Genomic DNA, 13,035 nt, shown 5'->3' with positions numbered 1-13,035 from the left:
CTGTTAAGACCTTTGTGTATGTCTAATGTCGCCTTTTCTTTTTTTCTGGCAGGTCGCGACGCAGATTGAGGAATTCCAGGTATGTTTTCTGTTAAGACCTTTGTGTATGTCTAATGTTGTCTTTTCTTTTTTTCTAGCAGGTCGCGATGCAGATTGAGGAATTCCAGGTATGTTTTCTGTTAAGACCTTTGTGTATGTCTAATGTTGTCTTTTCTTTTTTTCTAGCAGGTCACGATGCAGATTGAGGAATTCCAGGTATGTTTTCTGTTAAGACCTTTGTGTATGTCTAATGTTGTCTTTTCTTTTTTTCTAGCAGGTCGCGACGCAGATTGAGGTATTCCAGGTATGTTTTCTGTTAAGACCTTTGTGTATGTCTAATGTCGCCTTTTCTTTTTTTCTAGCAGGTGGCGACACAGATTGAGGAATTCCAGGTATGTTTTCTGTTAAGACCTTTGTGTATGTCTAATGATTCTTTTTTTTTTCCTTTAGGTCGTGTGGCCTTTTTTTTGTTTTTTTTGCAGGGCGCGACGCAGATTGAGGATTTTCAGGTATGTTTTCTGTTAAGACCTTTGTGTATGTCTAATGTCGCCTTTTCTTTTTTTCTAGCAGGTCGCGACGCAGATTGAGGAATTCCAGGTATGTTTTCTGTTAAAACCTTTGTGTATGTCTAATGTCGCCTTTTCTTTTTTTCTAGCAGGTCGCGACGCAGATTGAGGAATTCCAGGTATGTTTTCTGTTAAGACCTTTGTGTATGTCTAATGTCGCCTTTTCTTTTTTTCTGGCAGGTCGCGATGCAGATAGAGGAATTCCAGGTATGTTTTCTGTTAAGACCTTTGTGTATGTCTAATGTCGCCTTTTCTTTTTTTCTAGCAGGTGGCGACACAGATTGAGGAATTCCAGGTATGTTTTCTGTTAAGACCTTTGTGTATGTCTAATGATTCTTTTTTTTTCCTTTAGGTCGTGTGGCCTTTTTTTTTTTTTTTTGCAGGGCGCGACGCAGATTGAGGATTTTCAGGTATGTTTTCTGTTAAGACCTTTGTGTATGTCTAATGTCGCCTTTTCTTTTTTTCTAGCAGGTCGCGACGCAGATTGAGGAATTCCAGGTATGTTTTCTGTTAAAACCTTTGTGTATGTCTAATGTCGCCTTTTCTTTTTTTCTAGCAGGTCGCGACGCAGATTGAGGAATTCCAGGTATGTTTTCTGTTAAGACCTTTGTGTATGTCTAATGTCGCCTTTTCTTTTTTTCTAGCAGATCGCGATGCAGATAGAGGAATTCCAGGTATGTTTTCTGTTAAGACCTTTGTGTATGTCTAATGTCGCCTTTTCTTTTTTTCTAGGAGGTCGCGATGCAGATTGAGGAATTCCAGGTATGTTTTCTGTTAAGACCTTTGTGAATGTCTAATGTCGCCTCTTCTTTTTTTCTAGCAGGTCGCGACGCAGATTGAGGAATTCCAGGTATGTTTTCTGTTAAGACCTTTGTGTATGTCTAATGTCGCCTTTTCTTTTTTTCTAGCAGGTCGCGACGCAGATTGAGGAATTCCAGGTATGTTTTCTGTTAAGACCTTTGTGTATGTCTAATGTTGTGTTTTCTTTTTTTCTAGCAGGTCGCGACGCAGATTGAGGAATTCCAGGTATGTTTTCTGTTAAGACCTTTGTGTATGTCTAATGTTGTCTTTTCTTTTTTTCTAGCAGGTCGCGACGCAGATTGAGGAATTCCAGGTATGTTTTCTGTTAAGACCTTTGTGTATGTCTAATGGTTCTTTTTTTTTTCTTTAGGTCGTGTGGCCTTTTTTTTTTTTTTTGCAGGGCGCGACGCAGATTGAGGATTTTCAGGTATGTTTTCTGTTAAGACCTTTGTGTATGTCTAATGACGCCTTTTCTTTTTTTCTAGCAGGTCGCGACGCAGATTGAGGAATTCCAGGTATGTTTTCTGTTAAGACCTTTGTGAATGTCTAATGTCGCCTTTTCTTTTTTTCTAGCAGGTCGCGACGCAGATTTAGGAATTCCAGGTATGTTTTCTGTTAAGACCTTTGTGTATGTCTAATGTCGCCTTTTCTTTTTTTCTGGCAGGTCGCGACGCAGATTGAGGAATTCCAGGTATGTTTTCTGTTAAGACCTTTGTGTATGTCTAATGTTGTCTTTTCTTTTTTTCTAGCAGGTCGCGATGCAGATTGAGGAATTCCAGGTATGTTTTCTGTTAAGACCTTTGTGTATGTCTAATGTTGTCTTTTCTTTTTTTCTAGCAGGTCACGATGCAGATTGAGGAATTCCAGGTATGTTTTCTGTTAAGACCTTTGTGTATGTCTAATGTTGTCTTTTCTTTTTTTCTAGCAGGTCGCGACGCAGATTGAGGTATTCCAGGTATGTTTTCTGTTAAGACCTTTGTGTATGTCTAATGTCGCCTTTTCTTTTTTTCTAGCAGGTGGCGACACAGATTGAGGAATTCCAGGTATGTTTTCTGTTAAGACCTTTGTGTATGTCTAATGATTCTTTTTTTTTTCCTTTAGGTCGTGTGGCCTTTTTTTTGTTTTTTTTGCAGGGCGCGACGCAGATTGAGGATTTTCAGGTATGTTTTCTGTTAAGACCTTTGTGTATGTCTAATGTCGCCTTTTCTTTTTTTCTAGCAGGTGGCGACACAGATTGAGGAATTCCAGGTATGTTTTCTGTTAAGACCTTTGTGTATGTCTAATGATTCTTTTTTTTTTCCTTTAGGTCGTGTGGCCTTTTTTTTGTTTTTTTTGCAGGGCGCGACGCAGATTGAGGATTTTCAGGTATGTTTTCTGTTAAGACCTTTGTGTATGTCTAATGTCGCCTTTTCTTTTTTTCTAGCAGGTCGCGACGCAGATTGAGGAATTCCAGGTATGTTTTCTGTTAAAACCTTTGTGTATGTCTAATGTCGCCTTTTCTTTTTTTCTAGCAGGTCGCGACGCAGATTGAGGAACTCCAGGTATGTTTTCTGTTAAGACCTTTGTGTATGTCTAATGTCGCCTTTTCTTTTTTTCTAGCAGGTCGCGATGCAGATAGAGGAATTCCAGGTATGTTTTCTGTTAAGACCTTTGTGTATGTCTAATGTCGCCTTTTCTTTTTTTCTAGCAGGTGGCGACACAGATTGAGGAATTCCAGGTATGTTTTCTGTTAAGACCTTTGTGTATGTCTAATGATTCTTTTTTTTTCCTTTAGGTCGTGTGGCCTTTTTTTTTTTTTTTGCAGGGCGCGACGCAGATTGAGGATTTTCAGGTATGTTTTCTGTTAAGACCTTTGTGTATGTCTAATGACGCCTTTTCTTTTTTTCTAGCAGGTCGCGACGCAGATTGAGGAATTCCAGGTATGTTTTCTGTTAAGACCTTTGTGAATGTCTAATGTCGCCTTTTCTTTTTTTCTAGCAGGTCGCGACGCAGATTTAGGAATTCCAGGTATGTTTTCTGTTAAGACCTTTGTGTATGTCTAATGTCGCCTTTTCTTTTTTTCTGGCAGGTCGCGACGCAGATTGAGGAATTCCAGGTATGTTTTCTGTTAAGACCTTTGTGTATGTCTAATGTTGTCTTTTCTTTTTTTCTAGCAGGTCGCGATGCAGATTGAGGAATTCCAGGTATGTTTTCTGTTAAGACCTTTGTGTATGTCTAATGTCGCCTTTTCTTTTTTTCTAGCAGGTCGCGACGCAGATTGAGGAATTCCAGGTATGTTTTCTGTTAAGACCTTTGTGTATGTCTAATGTTGTGTTTTCTTTTTTTCTAGCAGGTCGCGACGCAGATTGAGGAATTCCAGGTATGTTTTCTGTTAAGACCTTTGTGTATGTCTAATGTTGTCTTTTCTTTTTTTCTAGCAGGTCGCGACGCAGATTGAGGAATTCCAGGTATGTTTTCTGTTAAGACCTTTGTGTATGTCTAATGGTTCTTTTTTTTTTTCTTTAGGTCGTGTGGCCTTTTTTTTTTTTTTTGCAGGGCGCGACGCAGATTGAGGATTTTCAGGTATGTTTTCTGTTAAGACCTTTGTGTATGTCTAATGACGCCTTTTCTTTTTTTCTAGCAGGTCGCGACGCAGATTGAGGAATTCCAGGTATGTTTTCTGTTAAGACCTTTGTGAATGTCTAATGTCGCCTTTTCTTTTTTTCTAGCAGGTCGCGACGCAGATTTAGGAATTCCAGGTATGTTTTCTGTTAAGACCTTTGTGTATGTCTAATGTCGCCTTTTCTTTTTTTCTGGCAGGTCGCGACGCAGATTGAGGAATTCCAGGTATGTTTTCTGTTAAGACCTTTGTGTATGTCTAATGTTGTCTTTTCTTTTTTTCTAGCAGGTCGCGATGCAGATTGAGGAATTCCAGGTATGTTTTCTGTTAAGACCTTTGTGTATGTCTAATGTTGTCTTTTCTTTTTTTCTAGCAGGTCACGATGCAGATTGAGGAATTCCAGGTATGTTTTCTGTTAAGACCTTTGTGTATGTCTAATGTTGTCTTTTCTTTTTTTCTAGCAGGTCGCGACGCAGATTGAGGTATTCCAGGTATGTTTTCTGTTAAGACCTTTGTGTATGTCTAATGTCGCCTTTTCTTTTTTTCTAGCAGGTGGCGACACAGATTGAGGAATTCCAGGTATGTTTTCTGTTAAGACCTTTGTGTATGTCTAATGATTCTTTTTTTTTTCCTTTAGGTCGTGTGGCCTTTTTTTTGTTTTTTTTGCAGGGCGCGACGCAGATTGAGGATTTTCAGGTATGTTTTCTGTTAAGACCTTTGTGTATGTCTAATGTCGCCTTTTCTTTTTTTCTAGCAGGTGGCGACACAGATTGAGGAATTCCAGGTATGTTTTCTGTTAAGACCTTTGTGTATGTCTAATGATTCTTTTTTTTTTCCTTTAGGTCGTGTGGCCTTTTTTTTGTTTTTTTTGCAGGGCGCGACGCAGATTGAGGATTTTCAGGTATGTTTTCTGTTAAGACCTTTGTGTATGTCTAATGTCGCCTTTTCTTTTTTTCTAGCAGGTCGCGACGCAGATTGAGGAATTCCAGGTATGTTTTCTGTTAAAACCTTTGTGTATGTCTAATGTCGCCTTTTCTTTTTTTCTAGCAGGTCGCGACGCAGATTGAGGAACTCCAGGTATGTTTTCTGTTAAGACCTTTGTGTATGTCTAATGTCGCCTTTTCTTTTTTTCTAGCAGGTCGCGATGCAGATAGAGGAATTCCAGGTATGTTTTCTGTTAAGACCTTTGTGTATGTCTAATGTCGCCTTTTCTTTTTTTCTAGCAGGTGGCGACACAGATTGAGGAATTCCAGGTATGTTTTCTGTTAAGACCTTTGTGTATGTCTAATGATTCTTTTTTTTTCCTTTAGGTCGTGTGGCCTTTTTTTTTTTTTTTTTGCAGGGCGCGACGCAGATTGAGGATTTTCAGGTATGTTTTCTGTTAAGACCTTTGTGTATGTCTAATGTCGCCTTTTCTTTTTTCTAGCAGGTCGCGACGCAGATTGAGGAATTCCAGGTATGTTTTCTGTTAAAACCTTTGTGTATGTTTCATGTCGCCTTTTCTTTTTTTCTAGCAGGTCGCGACGCAGATTGAGGAATTCCAGGTATGTTTTCTGTTAAGACCTTTGTGTATGTCTAATGTCGCCTTTTCTTTTTTTCTAGCAGATCGCGATGCAGATAGAGGAATTCCAGGTATGTTTTCTGTTAAGACCTTTGTGTATGTCTAATGTCGCCTTTTCTTTTTTTCTAGGAGGTCGCGATGCAGATTGAGGAATTCCAGGTATGTTTTCTGTTAAGACCTTTGTGAATGTCTAATGTCGCCTCTTCTTTTTTTCTAGCAGGTCGCGACGCAGATTGAGGAATTCCAGGTATGTTTTCTGTTAAGACCTTTGTGTATGTCTAATGTCGCCTTTTCTTTTTTTCTAGCAGGTCGCGACGCAGATTGAGGAATTCCAGGTATGTTTTCTGTTAAGACCTTTGTGTATGTCTAATGTTGTGTTTTCTTTTTTTCTAGCAGGTCGCGACGCAGATTGAGGAATTCCAGGTATGTTTTCTGTTAAGACCTTTGTGTATGTCTAATGTTGTCTTTTCTTTTTTTCTGGCAGGGCGCGACGCAGATTGAGGAATTCCAGGTATGTTTTCTGTTAAGACCTTTGTGTATGTCTAATGTTGTCTTTTCTTTTTTTCTGGCAGGGCGCGACGCAGATTGAGGAATTCCAGGTATGTTTTCTGTTAAGACCTTTGTGTATGTCTAATGTTGTCTTTTCTTTTTTTCTAGCAGGTCGCGACGCAGATTGAGGAATTCCAGGTATGTTTTCTGTTAAGACCTTTGTGTATGTCTAATGTTGTCTTTTCTTTTTTTTCTGGCAGGGCCCGACGCAGATTGAGGAATTCCAGGTATGTTTTCTGTTAAGACCTTTGTGTATGTCTAATGTTGTCTTTTCTTTTTTCTAGCAGGTCGCGACGCAGATTGAGGAATTCCAGGTATGTTTTCTGTTAAGACCTTTGTGTATGTCTAATGTTGTGTTTTCTTTTTTTCTAGCAGGTCGCGACGCAGATTGAGGAATTCCATGTATGTTTTTTGTTAAGACCTTTGTGTATGTCTAATGTTGTCTTTTCTTTTTTTCTGGCAGGGCGCGACGCAGATTGAGGAATTCCAGGTATGTTTTCTGTTAAGACCTTTGTGTATGTCTAATGTTGTCTTTTCTTTTTTTCTGGCAGGGCGCGACGCAGATTGAGGAATTCCAGGTATGTTTTCTGTTAAGACCTTTGTGTATGTCTAATGTTGTCTTTTCTTTTTTTCTGGCAGGGCCCGACGCAGATTGAGGAATTCCAGGTATGTTTTCTGTTAAGACCTTTGTGTATGTCTAATGTTGTCTTTTCTTTTTTTCTAGCAGGTCGCGACGCAGATTGAGGAATTCCAGGTATGTTTTCTGTTAAGACCTTTGTGTATGTCTAATGGTTCTTTTTTTTTTCCTTTAGAACGTGTGGCCTTTTTTTTTTTTTTTGCAGGGCGCGACGCAGATTGAGGATTTTCAGGTATGTTTTCTGTTAAGACCTTTGTGTATGTCTAATGTCGCCTTTTCTTTTTTTCTAGCAGATCGCGACGCAGATTGAGGAATTCCAGGTATGTTTTCTGTTAAGACCTTTGTGTATGTGTAATGGTTCTTTTTTTTTCCTTTAGGTCGTGTGGCCTTTTTTTTTTTTTTTGCAGGGCGCGACGCAGATTGAGGATTTTCAGGTATGTTTTCTGTTAAGACCTTTGTGTATGTCTAATGTCGCCTTTTCTTTTTTTCTAGCAGGTCGCGACCCAGATTGAGGAATTCCAGGTATGTTTTCTGTTAAGACCTTTGTGTATGTCTAATGTTGTCTGTTCTTTTTTTCTGGCAGGGCGCGACGCAGATTGAGGAATTCCAGGTATGTTTTCTGTTAAGACCTTTGTGTATGTCTAATGTTGTCTTTTCTTTTTTTCTGGCAGGGCGCGACGCAGATTGAGGAATTCCAGGTATGTTTTCTGTTAAGACCTTTGTGTATGTCTAATGTTGTCTTTTCTTTTTTTCTGGCAGGGCGCGACACAGATTGAGGAATTCCAGGTATGTTTTCTGTTAAGACCTTTGTGTATGTCTAATGTTGTCTTTTCTTTTTTTCTAGCAGGTCGCGACGCAGATTGAGGAATTCCAGGTATGTTTTCTGTTAAGACCTTTGTGTATGTCTAATGTCGCCTCTTCTTTTTTTCTAGCAGGTCGCGACGCAGATTGAGGAATTCCAGGTATGTTTTCTGTTAAGACCTTTGTGTATGTCTAATGTCGCCTTTTCTTTTTTTCTAGCAGGTCGCGATGCAGATAGAGGAATTCCAGGTATGTTTTCTGTTAAGACCTTTGTGTATGTCTAATGTCGCCTTTTCTTTTTTTCTAGCAGGTCGCGACGCAGATTGAGGAATTCCAGGTATGTTTTCTGTTAAGACCTTTGTGTATGTCTAATGTTGTCTTTTCTTTTTTTCTGGCAGGGCCCGACGCAGATTGAGGAATTCCAGGTATGTTTTCTGTTAAGACCTTTGTGTATGTCTAATGTTGTCTTTTCTTTTTTTCTAGCAGGTCGCGACGCAGATTGAGGAATTCCAGGTATGTTTTCTGTTAAGACCTTTGTGTATGTCTAATGTCGCCTTTTCTTTTTTTCTAGCAGGTCGCGATGCAGATAGAGGAATTCCAGGTATGTTTTCTGTTAAGACCTTTGTGTATGTCTAATGTCGCCTTTTCTTTTTTTCTAGCAGGTCGCGACGCAGATTGAGGAATTCCAGGTATGTTTTCTGTTAAGACCTTTGTGAATGTCTAATGTCGCCTCTTCTTTTTTTCTAGCAGGTCGCGACGCAGATTGAGGAATTCCAGGTATGTTTTCTGTTAAGACCTTTGTGTATGTCTAATGTCGCCTTTTCTTTTTTTCTAGCAGGTCGCGATGCAGATAGAGGAATTCCAGGTATGTTTTCTGTTAAGACCTTTGTGTATGTCTAATGTCGCCTTTTCTTTTTTTCTAGCAGGTCGCGACGCAGATTGAGGAATTCCAGGTATGTTTTCTGTTAAGACATTTGTGTTTGTCTAATGGTTCTTGTTTTTTCCTTTAGGTCGTGTGGCCTTTTTTTTTTTTTTGCAGGGCGCGACGCAGATTGAGGATTTTCAGGTATGTTTTCTGTTAAGACCTTTGTGTATGTCTAATGTTGTCTTTTCTTTTTTTCTGGCAGGGCGCGACGCAGATTGAGGAATTCCAGGTATGTTTTTTGTTAAGACCTTTGTGTATGTCTAATGTTGTCTTTCCTTTTTTTCTAGCAGGTCGCGACGCAGATTGAGGAATTCCAGGTATGTATTCTGTTTAGGCCTTTGTGTATGTCTAATGGTTCCTTTTTTTTTCCCTTTAGGTCGTGTGGCCTAGGGCACATTTAACGGTATGTTTTCTGTTAAGGCCTTTGTGTATGTCTAATGGTTCCCTTTGTGTATGTCTAATGGTTCCCTTTGTGTATGTCTAATGTTGCTTTTTTTTCTGGCAGGGTGCGTCGTATAAAAATGATAAAATTTTGGTGTGAAGGTAGGGGTGCAAGATATGCATTTGCTGGTGCATTTATTGTCTGCTTGGTCTGAAATTGAGTATGTATAGTCTTGATATACATTAAAGTTAATGTATGTAAAAGTTTATTCAAATATTTATTGTCATGTAAACTCTGAACAATAAGTTTGTGACAAATAATACACAAAATACATTTAACAAACAAAACCATAAAAACAAAAAAAAGTAAAAAAGCAACACAATCTATCTATATGATATATAAATATATTTTATAAATAAATTAAGAGTCCCCTGTCCTAAGTTCTAATGCCTGTTTAAAATAGGACCCTAAGCTTTCTACTTCTTTTGAGGTTGATGGGCAAAGAAGATATTTATTTTTTTCATTTTCTTGCCAAGACATAAAATCTTGCATATGTTTAATTACATTTCCTATAAAGTTATCGGGAAGGTGTAAAAGGCAATACAGAGATACGAGATACAGTGATACAAGATACGAGATACGAGATACGAGATACAAAATAACTGAAAATTATATAATAATTAATTAAAGCTAAAAAAATGTATATTATGGAAATACATGAAACTTGTTAATGCATTAATCATTGATATTAATGTTTTTACAAATTTCAGTTATTCTAATACAATGGCATAAAGAGGACACAGTCTTATGCAAAAAAAATAATTTTAAATTCTCTATGGTTCATTTGAAAAAATTATATAAAATTGCTTATTTGGTGACAGATCTTGCAAGATAAAAACTTGCATTGATGAATATCTATCAATTATTTCAGTTATTTTGAATTGAAGAATCATATTTATCTTAATGACATAATATGTATACATTTAATTGTTGTTATCAGAATTAAAAAAAAAATGTTTTATGTTTTTCAATATTTAAGACACAACCTTGTAACACTCATGAAATGTAGCATATCAAATTAACAAACCATAGGTCCCTTTCAAAAATAAAAAAATATACTGACAATTTGTTGAAAGTGTATGTGGAAAAGGTAATAAAATTGCATTTTTATCAGTAAACTTTTTATCACAATGTCAGCAATTAAACAATTTTGAAACAGTACAGAGGTTAATAGTGTCACTTTACATCTTAAAAATATAATAAACTGAGGTTATGGGAATGGTTCCAATGTTGGACAATAAATAAGCCACTGCTAGATACTGGTTCAGCAAAGCAACATGTCGAAGAAATTTTTTTTAAAGAAAACTTATGCAGAAGCCCTTAGGGGTTTACCAGAACGAGAAATGAAAGGTAAGTTTTTTTCTTATTATTAGACTTTTACACTGTGAGCTATTGTCATCACTTGAAGTCTGTCGTCTGTGTCATTCCTTAAGTTTTCATGATTTGATATTTGTTTTGAGAACCACTAAATATAATTTCACCAAACTTTGCAGATATGTTCCTGTCAATGTCCTTTTTAAGTGTTGTTAATTTGTTCCTGAAAGGTGAATAAACATGTCTGCCATGGTGGGTGTAAAATGTGTGGCTGAACGTACATAAATTTCAAATATTATATATTCAAATAATAGTGCATGATTGCACATTTGGTTCATTAACACTATCAGACCCTGTGAAGTCAGCATATGCAAAATTAACAGAAATATCTACCTAACATTTTTATACATATAAACACATGAAGATATGGTATGATTGCCAATAAGACAACCCTCCGTCCAAGACCTATACATACATGTATAGAAGTAAATATAAGCAATTATAGGTTATAATCATATGTCACAGCCTTCAACATGGAGCTTCACACTGCAAAGACTTGTAGTAAGCAATAAATGGCCCCAAAATAAGTGTAAAACAATTCCTACAGGACAAACCAAAGGCCAGATTTATTTAAAAAACTTTAAACGAAAAACAAATATGAGGAACAGCAACAAGCGACAACCAGTAAAATTACACCCTCCCGTCTCGCGGCAGGTACTATATAGTGTATGTATTATAATAGATACACCATGAGGGGGTTAACCCAAGTAGGTGTATCTTATGTACAAACAAGATATTATGATTAATGTAAAACGTTTTTTTTCAGGATTTTTACCTTATTTTACGGGAAAGCATGATAATAGCAGGGTATCAATACACTAACGACATTATGGTGTAATTAACAAGAATACTCGAAATAATTTACACCTTGTTTTTGATTGGGGTATTGCATTGGGTTAATTAAAATTCATTTCTTGATAAGATATTAAATATTCCTTAAATCTAAATAAACGACTAGACTTTAATAAAACCATTGTTATTTCATTTTATACAAATATATAAAAGTCTTTTTTTCTACTTCTGTGCAATGATTGTGTTTCCCTTCACAAGAATATTCCCTTTTCGTTTTTTGAATGATGTCATACTTAAAAAGTGCATGCATATGTAAAGGTCAAGAAAGCACTAAATACTCCTTATCAACAGTGAATACAACATTATATGACCTTCAAATAAACTGAAGAAATTTATTGTTTTTATCACCATTCATCAGTATTCAGTCGTCAATATGTTTCTGCTTCTTAATGACCTTTAAGTTGAAATAATTACCTTGGGGGAGAGGGGAGTTAAAAAGTTATGGATTGGCCTCTGATGCAAAATAATATACCTTTATCTTTTTAATTAGTAAAAATGTGCTTCGCTTAGAACAGCTTGATATGACCACAGGTCAAAACCTGAACAGTTTTCAACTTTGATACAGGTCTGAATTTAGATTGTAATTATACACCAGAAAAAGAATTAGGGGTATATATATGAATCACCCTGTCCGTCCATCCATTTGTCCGTCCATCGTTCCTTCTGGATTTCCGTTCATCCATCTGTTCGTCTATCGGTTTGTTCTTTTGTCTGTCCGTCCGTTTGTTTGTCAATATGTCTTGTAAGGACAACTCTTCGGATATTTCTGGTTGGTTTTTTTTCAATGGAGATTATTGAACTTACTTAGTTTTAATATATAATATGTGGCAACAAGTCTTTTAAACCTAACATCTAAACAGATGGATCAATCTTGATGAAACGTAACCGTAACAATTTTTTTGTTGAAAAATGTGGTACAATTTAAGAGAGATCCATACACTGCAAGTTATTGTCTGAAAGCTAGAAAAAGGCTTGTTTTTGGCCCCTAATTTCTGAATGGTTTAGACAATTACCCCTAAATACACCCAACATTTTCTTTGTGGTAAAAAAAAAATCATTTTTCTAGTTTCCGGACAATAACTTGTGAATACAATTTTTGATTGCCACAAGGTTCAATACCACAAGTAGAAGGTTGAGATTGATTTTGGGGGTAAATGCCAAAACCGTTTAGGAATGAGGGACCAAAAAGGGGCCCAAAACAAGCAGTTTTCTAGTTTTCAGACTATAACTTGTGTTAAAGTGTATGGATATCTCTGAAATTGTACCATATTTTACAAAATTAAAATTTCTTAACAATTTATTTTTTGGGGGAGTGGGGTGGGGTGGTGTAAATTATATGTTTAATAGCATGTGTTATTTATCGTCATGTAGTCAAATTCACTGGAAAGAACTGGTGAAAACTTGGACATGTTACTTCAAGAAACTTTAACATTTAAATCATGCAGAATACACATCAACACAAAATCAAAAGAAAACCTTGCTGTTCTCATTCATTTTAAAGAATGTTTTTACTATTTTTTAAAGATTAAAAAAAACATGGGAAAAAATAAGAGAATAATGCGTAAAAAATCACTTTCAAAAAATAGATTATTTTTTTTCGCCGAGCGCAGCTAGATACGACTGCAGAAGTCCAATCCTCTGTTTTTAGACTATAGACAAAGAAATAGCAAAATAAATTGTGAATAATCCTTAAATTTAAAAAAAAAAAAAAAATTGCCCCCCCCCCACCCCTAAAAATATTTTACCCCCAATTTTTTTTCCAAAAAACTGGTAATTTCATAAATCTGGAAGAAAAAAAAGTTTGGCCCCCCATTTTTTTTTACCCCCCCCCCCCCCCGCCCCCAAATTTGTTAAGAAATTTTATATTTGTAAAATGTGGTACAATTTAA

General features: G+C 36.6%; 1 long non-coding RNA gene across 1 annotated transcript; it reads right to left on the bottom strand.

Annotated features, from left to right (window-relative positions):
- Positions 1 to 290: 290 nt before the first annotated feature.
- Positions 291 to 8,262, bottom strand: LOC143072457 (uncharacterized). The gene is made up of 2 exons (XR_012977192.1): positions 6,449 to 8,262; positions 291 to 6,008 (listed from the first exon to the last, which is right to left on the bottom strand). It is a non-coding gene; the product is annotated as an uncharacterized LOC143072457 (long non-coding RNA).
- Positions 8,263 to 13,035: the final 4,773 nt, after the last annotated feature.

The sequence above is a fragment of the Mytilus galloprovincialis genome, chromosome 4 (genome assembly GCF_965363235.1).
Source record: "Mytilus galloprovincialis chromosome 4, xbMytGall1.hap1.1, whole genome shotgun sequence".
NCBI lineage: Eukaryota > Metazoa > Mollusca > Bivalvia > Mytilida > Mytilidae > Mytilus > Mytilus galloprovincialis.
Note: the sequence above shows the minus strand (reverse complement) of the source record. Positions and strands in the feature narration are given on the sequence as shown.